At 39.6% G+C, this 13,065-nt stretch overlaps 1 pseudogene across 1 annotated transcript; it reads right to left on the bottom strand.

Moving 5' to 3' along the window:
• Nucleotides 1-278: 278 nt before the first annotated feature.
• Nucleotides 279-6,535, bottom strand: LOC148022073 (uncharacterized; annotated as a pseudogene). The gene is made up of 6 exons (XR_015694454.1): nt 6,328-6,535; nt 6,204-6,236; nt 3,957-5,389; nt 3,679-3,821; nt 3,181-3,402; nt 279-2,064 (listed from the first exon to the last, which is right to left on the bottom strand). The product of XR_015694454.1 is annotated as an uncharacterized LOC148022073 (transcript).
• Nucleotides 6,536-13,065: the final 6,530 nt, after the last annotated feature.

Here is a 13,065-nt window from a genome sequence, read left to right as displayed (position 1 = left end):
TCCCCACGCCTATCCTATGCAATTATCTCGTTGAACGAGTCTATTCCATACATCTAAAAGATTTTTCTTTAGTTTTTCTTTCAATTTCTATTTAATATTGTAAGATGGATTCATTTCATCTCTCATATTTTGGAAACTATGGGTGTATGACATAGACTAGCATCTCAAAGACTTAAGGGTATAAAAGAGTCCCAATTGATCGTGTTGGGACATTAATATGATGCTACTAGCAAAATTGCACATACTCATTTTGTAGAGCAACATGTAGACTCCCTCTTTTCGCATTTTAAAAGAAAACAAGATAATTTACTATTACAACATATTTTTCTTAGGTGCCACAAAACAGACACCTTTACCCTGAAACAAAGCATTGTTTGTGAGAGTATCTTTGTTCGTGTATAGCTGGCAAATTTATCAAAATAAGTTGTACTCATTCCAACTTGGCCTTTCTTTTCTCTGAGGTCATAGTTGATATAATTTAAGTGTGTCTGAGACACTGAGCTTTCATGTTCATGCTATTTTCTTCCTTTTCTTTGAGGTCATTGTTGATATAATTTGATTCAAGTGTTTCTCATTCTTTAGCAGATACTGTGCTTCCGTATTCATGCCACATTGTGATAATGAGCTTCCCCCTCACTACATCTACTAAAATATCAGTTTTTGTATGAGGTGATGCATACAAGGAACATTCGATCTGGCAGTTGTAGATATAAGGTGGCTGTGAAACTCAACCGACTTTACAAGCGTACAACTATCTCATGGTGCAGGTTGCAGAACAGCTCTACCAACAAGGTCAGAAACTGAGATCATGGCTAAATTTGGAAGGTGCTGCTGAAATCACGTAACTGAAGCCAAACCCATCCACACTGCTCTTCCAGCATTATGATTATGGCATGCAACCACATGCCCTGAGATAAGTATTGTTCAAGTCCATCTTGAATTGGGCTCTAGTATATAAATTCTTGTGAAAGCCTGGAGTATTAGGAGTCTAAGGCTAGCTCATAATTTGAAATAGGATGATTGCTTTGGGCATACAAATTTTACACCTTGCTGCTTGTATTCATTAGTTCTCTTCCTGATCCCAATCTTTGCCTGATTTTCTCTGTAAAGATAAAAACCAATGATGGAAATCTGGTATGTCTCAGGCTTAATGAAACCGATATGTGATGCTAAATGTACACCCTGCATTGTTTGGTGGTGGCTGTCTTCTCACCTGTGCCGTATGGTACAGTGAGTTATATACCTCAAGTCCAGCTAACTTTAAAGATCTACAGGAAGGAAGCAGGATATGCCTCATATTCTGCTAACTCTAAAAATCTAGAAGGAAGCAGGACTAATTAAGGAAGGCTAGACCTTAAAAAGGGCCCTATGGATTGAACCTCAAACAGGGAGCTGACGTAGACGACTGGCCCAAACCGAATGAAGGATCATGTGGAAGGTGTCAAAACGACGAGGTGGTTGATGCCATAAAAAATGGCGGCGTACATGGCGGAGGTGGCTTTGCATGGTGCGGTAGCGACTCTCAGGGACGGACTCGAGAATGCTCTTAAGGGATGGAATGTCGACCTCCAGAATGGTGATGGAAAAGGAAGACCAATCAAGCACATCAGAGAAGGGTAACACAAAACCATCAGCAATGATGACCGGCACACAATCATTGTGGATAGCTTCCACAATGCGAGGGCTATTCACTTCATAGCCCATAGCACATACGCAGTATTTACTGGCCTTCATGCGTTGCACATATGACCGACGGCGTGTCTGCCTCTTGGGAAGCACACCAAAAATTTGCATCTCAGGCCCACCCTTTGGGAACTCCCAGTATTGTAACAACTGTGCCCGGACCCGGCCGTGCATTTGGCCTGCAAAAAATGCCAATGTGCGTTGTCTTTCTTTGCGACCAGGTCCACGCCCAGCATCAGAAGGCAGCTTCTTGGAGTGCATGTAGAACTCTGGGAGGGATCCGTCTCTGCCAATCATGAACTCTTCTGTTGTGTCTGCATTGCACACCACCTTTATGGCATTCTCTCGCAGCGCTGGGTGATCTCGTGCAGTTGCAGGGCCCTGTATGCACCCCAAGAAGAACTTAGCCAATTCCCTCCCTCTCTCCCTCAAGACCTTGTGTCTGTCTTGCTGTGTCTCTCTGAAACCATTAAAAACAAGAGAGCAACCTGTTCCCTCACGCAATCTGTTTCCAGCTGATATATAAATTTAACTTGCTTTACAGTCCAAAATTAAAAGAAACTAAAGCCCGACCGAAGCTATTACAATAAGACGCAATCAGAGTCTCACTATGATATTGGCTTGTCAGCTCATAGCACTTCACTGCAGTTGTTCTGCTTACTGCATTTTATGGATTTCCGAGGAGAGAGGAAACAATGTAATTTCTATGTTTTTAACAGTTTTATTGACTTAGTCTGGGAATTAGTACCATTGCGTCTGAACCAGGGACTGAAAATAAGCTGTCTATACGACTCATTCAGCCATTCTCAACTCAAGTGACTACAACCTGGATTTTGGTGTGATCTTCTGAAGTACCCAGGCATAACTGGGCTCAAATTCATGTCCCCATACTAAGACAAGAGAGATTGTTAGTTAAATATTGTCACATCCACAGAAGATGGGATACATGCAAACACATTTTATTGAATGGCATTTCAAGATCTACATACCTACTCCCTGACATTTGTATTTTCTTTCTTTAGCACTCTCATATATTAAGACAAACATCAAAATCGTCAAAAGAAAAAGAGGACAAGCGAGAAATTGGAGCTTGTCTTCTTAACAACTAGGTGTTTTGTCCTGCAGTTTACACGTGTACTAAAAGCAGGCTTAAGGAATTGTGTGTATGGTGACTTAATCCACAGCTCACATGCAAAACATAACTGTGATGCAACTGAGTGACTGACAAACAAAATCTCATGTCCTGTGCCACAAACAAAATCCGGCAGCCTAGTGCAGTATCTTGACATCTAACAGCTGTAGGTATCCTACTCACCAAACAGTACGTAGCTAACAGAACCTTAGCACATATACTGATAGACACTAATAGATCATGGATCACACGGTGAGCTCAAAATTTTAGAAATGTCTGTCTACAGAACTCTTGATACATGACAACGTAATGATTTGAGATCAAAGATGGTAAACTCTAGATAAGATTCACAAGTATTAACTTACGCAATCATGACAAGAAACAAAAAAATGGTCTCCACCTTTGGTTCTGTTCCAGAATGGATAGTTGGCAGCAATAAGCTCTACTAGTCCTTAATGAAAGTCGCCAAAGGTTTCATGCTATGTGAGTTAGGCACATAGAGCTTTGTCACCATGGCTGCAACAGAATAAGGCAAGAAAAAAGCATTGGCCTTCTGGTGGTCATCCACAACAAACTGTTCATAGCTCCTGCACGAGCAATTGCATTATTTTCATCCCTCTTATATCTACTACCTGGAAGAAGTTATCATGGTCATGCTTTATCAGGAAAGCCTACCAATTTATTTTCTTCCAGACGTCTTAGTTACTTTTTTCATGAGCAATTAACAGTTATTGATGAATGGCCTGTATCCTAGATACATTATTGATCAACATACGAGCATGTCGTGTACGTGATACTGGAGGTTTTAAAAATCAGTTCAATTGTTCAACACATGCAAAGTCTAGCAGAAAGGTGCACCTTACTTTTTGAATTCAGTAACATTGTGATAAATAGGTGCATATAACTGATCAAACTCTGATGATCTGATGGCAAGTGGGTATTGTGCAATAGCATGTTTGGCCGCAGCAAGTTCAAACTCCAGCTCGGACAGTGGCCAATTTGATTCCTGCCAGTATTTTTCCACCTTCAAGTATTATGTTTTATAATGCAGGACATCATAAAGCAGTAGCTACCCTAATTACTTACGCAGAAATCTGTATCACACTGCAAAGAGATTTGAGTTTGCGGAAATCTATCCAACCTTCATTGTAGAGGGTGGGCATAGCAATTTCGATGGCCTTATCTGCTGCATGCAGTTAAAAGTGGCATTAGCATTGAGACCTGTCATGGTGGATTTATCCAACTCCTCAATTATCCCAACTGTCTTATGAGTCTCTCCAACTGCATCTGTCGAATTAGCAGTTGTGATTTCCTGTGTCAAACCACTGTTCTTAACATCCACCTCCTTACCCGTGAGGCTGCTATCTCCTACTATACTGACCTTGTCTTTTGATGAATAAACTGTATTACTTTTTTGTGCTGCACTTGTAGCTTTCTCTGCCTCCTCTCCCTTTATAGAGTACGTTTCTCCTGAAGGTGAAGATGTTTTTGTGTCAGCTTTAATATTCTTCTGATTACTCTCAGGGTCATAGAGATGTTCTGGAACTATGCTGGTTTTGTTATTTAAATTTAGTAGCCCAACAGGACTTTCAAGCATGGACTGTTCATCACTGACATTATTGGCCTCTCCCCCATGCACTGAGAAATTCAAATGTTGGACCCTTCCTTGTAATGGCGGAGCCAATGAAGTATGGGACAAGACTGTATTTGCTGGACCTTTGGCCTGTGCTTGAATGGGTGAAGTCAGAGGTTCAGCATTCCACTGGACACTCTTCTCCTTCAATGAGTTCAAAACCCCACCATAGTGCGGATGTGACAATTCTGGATCAGGCTCACTCACATGAGGGCTCAAGGAGAACAACTCTGCATTATGTCCTTCCCTTACTGGACCGATAATTGGTGCTTTAGGAAGGGCATTTGTTGGCCTCTCGACCTCCGTCTTCAATCCCAACCAGGAAGTTCCTGATATGAATGACCTGAGTGACAAAACAGCTGCAGAAGATTTATAGGAAGCCCAACCTTGATGCAGCACCATCACTGCCATCAAACTGCCATGGCCACAAGAGCGTGTTTCACTTGCTGCCTCAATTTGGCCAATCCTTTTCTTACTTTAAACCAATTCATAGCTTCAAGGTTATGTGAAAATTTGAAAATTCATTGGCATAAAATACATAATTACTGGACATGGAACTGGAGCTGGGTGAAACTTGAAACCAGTAAACTGCCAATCTAGAAAATCAAGATTCAATTATGCAGCAGTGATACTGATTTCAAAAGAATGATTTGCACTTCAAACAAAATAACGTCCAGCAAATAAGAAAGCTTTCAAAAATGCTTTCCAAGAGTCCTCTTGATAAGTGCACAATATTTTCTGATCAGAGTCGCCCCTAATTACGTATTTGTAAAACTTCTGACATGGAGGTGCCGCTTGAGTGCTTGATATTGTTATTAGTGATCCACTGCTTGAAGCTTGCAAACTGGGAGGAATCATAAAAGCCTCAGGCTAATTCCCCCAATTTGAAGGAACCACTTGTGCAAAGCAGCCTCTGTTATGACATCAAGCAAGAAAGGCACCTGAAAGATTATTCAAGTGTTAATAGACAGCCTCTGTTAATGATACATAGTGAACAGAGTACCTTAGAACCCCTCTCAAACATTGCCATGAGGAGATAGGCCTTGAGCATGCAATTGCTTTTGTTTTAAAGAATCCGAGTGCAAGCTTTCGGAGGGGAAATTAGTTCCAAAAAGAAGATGCAACTTTTTCTTGTAAATAATAAAGATTTCAAGTGCAAGCTTTTAGGAGGGGAAAAAGAAGATACAACAAGGTTTAAAATTGTTCAGAATTTAACATTGCTTAAAGAGGAGAAAACATAGGAATAAACAAGTATGTTGTGAGCGAGCTTGCTGCATTTGGAAGGCAAGAAAGCGGGACCTGCACCTCCCAATTCCCAAAGAGTCTCTCTGTGAGCAGCAAGATATTCAGAACGAACAGGAACTTTAAAAACAAAAAGACAAAGTTTTCATCGAATAGAGATGGAAATGTTTGATAGCTTGGAAAGATGAGATCACAGGTCACAGGCCTTCCTTTGTCAAGAATAGCAGATTCAGGCTTGGCTTTCAGGTAGAGTTTCAAAAGTCCTTCCGTTAATCATGGCCTTGATGGATTGCAAGAACTTCACAGATTGATTAACAATAGCAAAAGGAAGATTGCCAATAATCTGTCGAAGACAAAATTTGGTCGTTTTCGTTTCGCTGTTCTCTAAATTACATCATCTGTCAATCGTATCTGAAAAGCTCAAATCTGGAACTATACTTTGCCAGACAACTGTGCTATAATCACAACATCATCATGATCTGCTTCTAGAGATGACGGAAGAAATTCGATTACCGTGTACTCAGTATCTTTCCTTCTCTCCTCCTCCTACAAATTGCATAAAACTTTCAAGATTCCGCTAACTTGACATCGTCATTTTTTATTCTTTTCCAGAAAATGAGAGGGGAAGCTGGATTACCGTGCCATATTCATAGCCATAAGACATCGTCATCATCTTCTTGCTCCCTCCATTTGCTCAGTATCTACTTCTTCTCGGAGGCTAGAAGACGTTTGATCTTCTTGCTTGTAGAAAAAGCATCCGAAGAAGCTCAAACGTTCAGAGCAGTTTCACTCCCCCCTTCCCCTTCTCTCGCTTCTTTGCTTGTAAATTTTCTGCCACAACTAACTGCTACTGCTGCTGAATTGGCATGATCTGATAATGCACTCTCTTTGTCTTTTGAAAATTGACAAAGAATAGAAAAAAACACCAACCAAGAAGCTAAATTAATTTGGGAATTTCTTAATAACACGTGGAGGCCTTAACCTTTGCCTAAATGTCTTTTGTTTAGGCTAGTGATGATGATGATGCTGATGTAGAGAGACTATTAAGGCACCTTCCACGTGGCTCTTAATCAAACTCATTAATTTTTCAAAAAATTTAGCAAGAACAAGTTCATAATACAATGCACATTTGTAGAGCATCTCATAAAGAATCTCATCGGCATGTGATGATGTGGCATGGTATTATTCATTAACTTGTCTAGAAAGGGCTATTAACGAAAATTTCTTCATAAGAGTCATCTTGAGATGTTGTCCCAAGCATGAAGCAATTTGATTGGTTTGCAAGAACAAAAGCGCGTCTGATAAATGAACTCTTTTCTTATCTTCGTGTGCACCTACTATAACATGTAGATTAGTTTTTCTTTAACTATTTTTTAACCACTCATATGACATGTACATCATGTGTGTGTGGTGTATAACATGTTCACACTAGTGTGCGCAAGCATTTCCCTTCCTTAGCATTGCCTATTAGGGCATATGCTTTTACAATCATGCAATCACATAGTGAATCATTATTCAAATATTGCTTCTAGTACTTGTAAGTTAAATAGGCAAACTTTCATCTAGAGTTGATTTTTTCGAGTTTATGCAAAGAAGCCCTTGTTTTCAATGATAGAACAAGTTCTCACTTTGGGGGATCAACAGAAGAAAAAAGTGCATGCCTCTCTCTCTCTCTCTCTTAAATAACAAAAATTGGATTAATTTTTTACTAGCAATTCACCATGCCATCTTACCATTGTAAAGCATATGACCTCATGGGCAATGCTAACCAAAATAATAATAATAAGTTAAAAATGAAAATGTTATTGTCATTACCTTTGCAACAATTCATATCACAAAGAAAGTAGAAATGAAAATGTCAATGATATCACCTTTTTCACATGTCAAATGATGTTAGTTAAGTATGGAGAAATACATATGGTCTTAGGCTTCATATGTAAAGCAATTGCGATTTTAAATATACCTTGGAATTGGGGGAATGGAGTTAATCTATATTTGCACTATCATTAGAGTAAATGAAGTGTGTGTATGCTCTCTCTCTCTCTCTCTCTCTCTCTCTCTCTCTCTCTCTGCATAGCTAGTATGGTAGACGAGCCAAGTCATAAACACACACTATTTCCATTGGAGTAGGCAAGGGGGCTAGGGCATATCTAGAGCTATTGATTTACATGTCTTTAACTCAAGTACTACTCATTTGTCAATACAAAATTGCATGCCGGTTCTCTTTACATCTTTCAAGAAAATGATAAAACACAAGTTCAAAAAAAGCGTGGCCCTTCCAAGCTCTTTCCTTTCTTCATGTTATAAGATCCGAGATACACACTCGACTTTCTTATATACTTAAAATATATATGGTGAATATTATGTTGGCGCATAGAGAGAACATATGAGAGAAAAGAAAGATGTAAAGAGAGAGAGAGAGAGAGAGAGAGAGAGAGAGAGAGAGAGAGAGAGAGAGAGAGAGAGAGAGAGAGAGAGAGAGAGAGAGAGAGAGAGAGAGAGAGAGATTGACAACACACTAGGGACTGGGGCCAGTCCCCCCCTCCCCTTGTGAAGTTATATTATTGACAAGGAGCAAGCTCCTCCGTTACACATAAACCAGTTATATTATTGACAAGGGGAGAGAGAGAGAGAGAGAGAGAGAGAGAGAGAGAGAGAGAGAGAGAGAGAGAGAGAGAGAGAGAGAGAGAGAGATTGACAACACACTAGGGACTGGGGCCAGTCCCCCCCTCCCCTTGTGAAGTTATATTATTGACAAGGAGCAAGCTCCTCCGTTACACATAAACCAGTTCTTACTTGTAGATCCTGAAAACAAGATCACGGTTCCTTGCATGGTATACGACCGGCTAACACTTGCACAACTTGGAAGTTGGCACCTTTTGATCCTTCTTGAGACTCCTTCTCTCCTACACATATTGTGTAGGGCTCTCCTTTTGGAGCTTGATTTCAGCAAAGCTTTTGCAACACTTACACCTTCTCTTCTCCTCTTGGAACTTGATTTCAACAACAGAGCTTCCGTAGCTCTTGCAGCTTCTCTTCTCCTCTTGGAACTTGATTTCAGCAAAGCTTCTGCAGCACTTGATTTCAGTAGAGCTTCCGCAACACTTGCACCTTCTCTTCTCCTCTTGGATGCATACAAAGTGATGCTTCCTTCACCTCTCTCACACCCAAGGAGAGCCTCCTCTTTTATAGGCTTTCAAGAGCTTCTCTTCTTGGAGAGAGACGTGAGTGCCAAGATTGGAAAGGTTGATCTTCATGCAAGATGGGATGTTCCAGGACCTACTCTGCAGCACCAATTTCGAGATATCTTTGTATCTTGCTCGGATGAAAAAACATCCAACACAAAAGTTGTAGATCTCGTTGTTTTTGATAACCCCTTACAGGCCGTTTTTAGAGATCGTCTTTCTATCGCGAGATATTTTAAAAATGGATTCACCATGTCTTTTTAAAAAAACAGCTTTTTAAACTGTACTCTTAACTTGTGGTCCATGCAGTTAAATTGCCTTGGGCCTCAACCTTAAGATTGAATTCCACACAAAATCTTATGTCATTTTAGACCTTAGAAAGAGAAAATCACTTCTCTCCTCACTTTCAGAGGATCATGTCTCTCGTCTTTCTTAGTGAGAGAATTCCCTCTCTCATCTTTCTTAATGAAAGAAAAGACCTTAAGCCTTGACTTGTAAGGGAGAGGATGACCCCAAATGAATGCAATGCTCATTACACACAAGTAAACATTTCCAGGCGTCCTCGGATGCACACATAAATACATATACACAATACTAATGCACTTCCTCTTCTTAGAACTTAATCCATCTTCATTTATGTGTAACTCCTTGGTTCTTGTGTACACTATTACACTTGGTAGACACTTCTTTCCCCCTTCATAACTTGTACTACCTGTACCAGATATCCCTATCACAGTGCTTTGATCATCCCATTAAGTGATGCACTAGGAATATTGGTCTCTAAATGGTCTCATGGCCATGCTAGACCATCATCAACACTTAAATAAAAGCAAGTCATTAATTTATTGACTAAAATTTTTATAGAGAATGCATAATAAGCAATCAATTTAGTGACATCCCTTTGGCTTCTAAACAGTTGACCTCAACTATAGAGGGGATACATAGTCCTTAAGAAGATCTGGAAAGTCTTGTAGTTCTCTCTTAGTCATAAACTGGAGCGTCCAATGGGAGATAATTCTTAAACTTAACCAGATACTTCCGTAATACCTTAACCGACCTTAGAGTATTGTCCTAATGGTGTAAAATTCTTTCAGGCACAAGGAACTCTTCTGTTTCTTCTATGTCAGGTAAATCTTTCTTGATTGGTTCCATTGGAGGGGACATAGCAAACTTATATGGAAAGCATTATGAATGTTCCAATGACTTAGTAGATCCAAACAAAGAGTCACATCGTTTATCTTATTTGTGATCTTGAAAGGGCCATAATAGCAATTAGAAAGCTTAACCACTTTACCCTTTTGACCTTTCTGCTTTGTCAAGCGAGCCTTCTCAAACTTAAGAAGAAAATATTGTCCCAACTTGAGATCTAGCTTACGACGATGCTTATCAGCTTTGCGTTTATGCTTCTCTTGTGTCCTTTGGATAGCAGCTTTTACTTGAGTGAAAGTTGTATCAATGTCTCTAACAAACTCATCTGCTGCAAAGATCTTATCCTTCGTAAGAAGAGTGGGTGGTAAATGAGGCTTACCATAGATGATCTCATAGGGTGCCTTACCAGTACTAGAGTGCATCGTATCATTGTGTGCAAACTCTACTAAAGGCAAATACCTTTCCCATTCTCTTTGATTATCAAAGACATAGGATTTCAAAAGGTCAAGAACAATAGAATTAGCACTTTCACTCTACCCATCTGTTTGAGGATGATAAGAGGATGAAAAATTTAACTTTGTCTCGAGGTTCTCGAAGAGAGCTTGCCAAAAGAGGCTAGTCATGTGGGGATCTCGATCACTTATAATGGACTTAGGCATGCCATGATGCTTGAAAATATGAGCAATGAATAGCTTAGCCATATGATCAACTTTGATTGTCTTTCGCACATGTATAAAGTGAGCTTGCTTACTGAATCTATCAATCATAGTCTAAATTGCATGACTGTCTGCTTGTGTGTGAGGAAGCTCCATGATAAAGTCCATGGCTATACTTTCCCAAGGCTCACTGGGAATAGGTAATGGCTTTAGTAGACCAAGTAGTTTATGCCTGTCATACTTTACTTTTTGGCATATCTTACACTCGCCGACATATCTTTCAATGTTAGCTCTAAGAGTGGGCCAAAAGAAATATCTTTCCAATGCTTGAGCAGTGGGTAGAATACCCCTATGTCCAACATATGGAGATGCATGTGCTTCATCCATTACCAATGTTAGCTTTAAGAGTGGGCCAAAAGAAATATCTTTCAATGTTAGTTCTAAGAGTGGGCCAAAAGAAATATCTTTCCAATGCTTGAGTAGTGGGTAGAATACCCCTATGTCCAGCATATGGAGATGCATGTGCTTCATCCATTACCTTGTGTCGCAATGGTAATGCTACACAAATTGCTTGATGATGATACAAATAACCATCTCGAATCAAGTAAGGTGTAATTGATTGACCTGAGTTAAGTTGATCCCATATGGTTGAGAAGTCAGAATTAGTTGCATACACTGGGTAAATCCATGAACTCGTTATGGTAAATAATTGTGATTGCATTCACTTGAGATCACCGTGATAGAGCATCTGCTACCACATTCTTAGTTCTAGATGTATGAAGGATTCGAAAATGAAACATAGATAAGAAATTTGCCCATCACATCTGTTTCTCTGAGAGCTTCTTCTGAGTGAGGAAGTATCTTAGACTTTGGTGATCTATTTTAATAACAAAATATGTATCAAGTAAATAGTGTTTCCATACTTGAAGAGCATGTACCACTGCCATAAGCTCTCTCTCATATACTGGAGCATGTAGCTCATGATCCTTGGGGCATCGGCTCTCAAATGCTGCTTCATGATGCTCTTGGTTAAGCATAGCTCCAATGCAATCCCTAGAAGCATGACAGTGAACTTTAAAAGGTTTTTGAAGATTCGGAACTATGAGAACTGGTTCTTGAGTCACAAGAAACTTAATTCTTTCAAAGGCTTGTAGCTGCCTTGATCCCCAATGAAAGGGCTTGTAGTTGCCTTGATCCCCAATGAAAAGGCATTCGCTTCTTAGTAAGGTCATGTAGAGGAGATGCAACATATGCAAAACCTCATATGAACCTCTTGTAGTTTGAACATAGGCCCAAGAAACTTCTAACTTCATATATAGAAGTCGGTGTAGGCCAATCAACAATGGCTCGATTATTCTCAAGATCCATTCTCACCAAATTGTGAGAAAAAATATGGCCCAAGTAATGAATTTCTGAAAGGAAGAATTCACTCTTCTTAGCATTGACCTGTAGTCTATGCTTGCAAAGCTCTTGAAAAACAATAGATAGATGTTTTCTATTCTCTTCTTCAGACCGTGAAAATATTAGAATGTCATCAAAGAAGACACATGTGAACTTTGAGTGAGGTCTGAAAATTCTCTCCATCAGTCAATTGAATGTGGCAAGTGCATTAGTCAAACCAAATGGCATGACTAAAAACTCGTATAGTCCAAATGTTGTACGAAAAGCTATCTTATGAACATATTTAGGTGCTATCCGTATTTGGTGATAGCTGCTCTTGAGATCAATGTGACTAAAGATACTAGCCCCTTGCAACTTATCCAAGATACCATCTATCCTTGGGATAGGAAAACGATTCTTGATTGTGATCTTGTTCAAAGATCTGTAGTCTATGCACATACAGAAAGAACCATCTTTCTTTTGATCAAGTAAGATTGGAGAGTAGTATGGAGAAGAGCTAGGTTGAACTAATCGTTTTTCCAACAATTCGTTTACTTGTTTTAGGATCTCCTCTTACTGACTTGCACTTACTCGGTAAGGTGGTTGGTTAGGTGGTGAACTGCCTGGGATAAGATCAATTGTGCGATCTTCCAGGTGCTTAGGAGAGGTAACTCTCCTAGGAGCGAATCACTAAAACAATCTTCATATTGTTTAACAAAATCATGTTTGACTTGATCAATTAAAGAGAGGGGTTCTTTTAAAGTCTGAGACTTAGAAGCATTAGTTGGTATTGTGTGTTCATTAGAGGCATCAAGTGCCCTTGAGTCATTAGCTTCTTTTGACTCTCTCACAAAAATCATGTATGCAGAAATAGCTTTCTTCAATGCTAACATGACTAACCATTGGCACATGCCAATCTCCAGCATCAGTAATGCATACTATGTTCCGACCCTTGAATTGAAATGCAAGAGTCTTCTTAACAAAATCAAGAAGAGGTCTAATCTT

The sequence above is a fragment of the Lygodium microphyllum genome, chromosome 17, assembly GCF_053477565.2.
Source record: "Lygodium microphyllum isolate KBCC chromosome 17, Lygodium_microphyllum_v1.1.10, whole genome shotgun sequence".
Lineage (NCBI taxonomy): Eukaryota > Viridiplantae > Streptophyta > Polypodiopsida > Schizaeales > Lygodiaceae > Lygodium > Lygodium microphyllum.
This window is presented reverse-complemented; position numbering and strand designations above follow the sequence as displayed.